Here is a 1,391-nt window from a genome sequence, read left to right as displayed (position 1 = left end):
TCCTATCTCCTTCTGAAGTCATTACACTGGCCTCACATAATAACCTGGGCAATTCATTTCCTGTGTTCTGTAAGTACTGTTATAAAACAGAAATTGATCCTTCCTTGAAATGTTAGTAATGCTAATATAAAAAACCATCTGTACTTGAGATCTGAGGGGATGGTTTGCATTTTAGACACACTTTCAGCTAGCAATAATTGATATTTAAGTACTCTTGGTATTTAACTGGTGTATCTAAGCTATCTATATCATTTTGTGTCAGTTTTGACATCTTGTAATTTCTTGGTGTTTGTCTGTTATACATAGGTTTTCAAATGCTATAATATTCTTTTATTATTTTTTAAAATCTTTCTTGAGACTGACCTTATTTCTTCTTAATTTTGGTTCTTATTTGCATTCTTTTTATCTTTTACTAAGTAAACATGTTACTGAAGTGTAACATACATAAGATAAATCATAGTGGGCTTGCTTCGGCAGCACATGTACTAAAATTGGAACGATACAGAGAAGACTAGCATGGCCCCTGCGCAAGGATGACACGCAAATTCGTGAAGCATTCCGTATTTTTAGACATACAGATGGCTAACAAACACATGAAAAGATGCTCAGCATCACTCATTATCAGAGAAATGCAAATCAAAACCACAATGAGGTATCATTTCATGCCAGTCAGAATGGCTGCTATCCAAAAGTCTACAAGCAATAAATGCTGGAGAGGGTGTGGAGAAAAGGGAACCCTCTTATACTGTTGGGAATGCAAACTAGTACAACCGCTATGGAGAACAGTGTGGAGATTCCTTAAAAAACTGGAAATAGAACTGCCTTATGACCCAGCAATCCCACTGCTGGCATACACACTGAGGAAACCAGAATTGAAAGAGACATGTGTACCCCAATGTTCATCACAGTGCTGTTTATAATAGTCAGGACATGGAAGCAACCTAGATGTCCATCAGCAGATGAATGGATAAGAAAACGGTGGTACATATACACAATGGAGTATTACTCAGCCTCTAAAAAGAATACATTTGAATCAGTTCTAATGAGATGGATGAAACTGGAGCCTGTTATACAGAGTGAAGTAAGCCAGAAAGAAAAACCCCAATACAGTATACTAACGTATATATATGGAATTTAGAAAGATGGTAATGATAACCCTGTATGTGAGACAGCAAAAGAGACACAGATGTATAGAACAGTCTTTTGGACTCTATGGGCGAGGGAGAGGGTGGGATGATTTGGGAGAATGGCATTGAAACATGTATAATATCATATATGAAATGAATCGCCAGTCCAGGTTTGATGCAGGATACAGGATGCTCGGGGCTGGTGCACTGGGATGACCCTGAGGGATGGTACAGGGAGGGAAGTGGGAGGGGGTTCAGGATGGG

At 38.6% G+C, this 1,391-nt stretch overlaps 1 non-coding gene across 1 annotated transcript; it reads left to right on the top strand.

Moving 5' to 3' along the window:
• The first annotated feature begins 461 nt into the window (after positions 1-461).
• On the top strand, positions 462-568 carry LOC120880705. The gene has a single exon (XR_005725107.1). It is a non-coding gene; the product is annotated as a U6 spliceosomal RNA (small nuclear RNA).
• The last annotated feature ends 823 nt before the right edge of the window (positions 569-1,391 follow it).

This window comes from Oryx dammah, unplaced genomic scaffold (assembly GCF_014754425.2).
Source record: "Oryx dammah isolate SB20612 unplaced genomic scaffold, SCBI_Odam_1.1 HiC_scaffold_21, whole genome shotgun sequence".
NCBI lineage: Eukaryota > Metazoa > Chordata > Mammalia > Artiodactyla > Bovidae > Oryx > Oryx dammah.
This window is presented reverse-complemented; position numbering and strand designations above follow the sequence as displayed.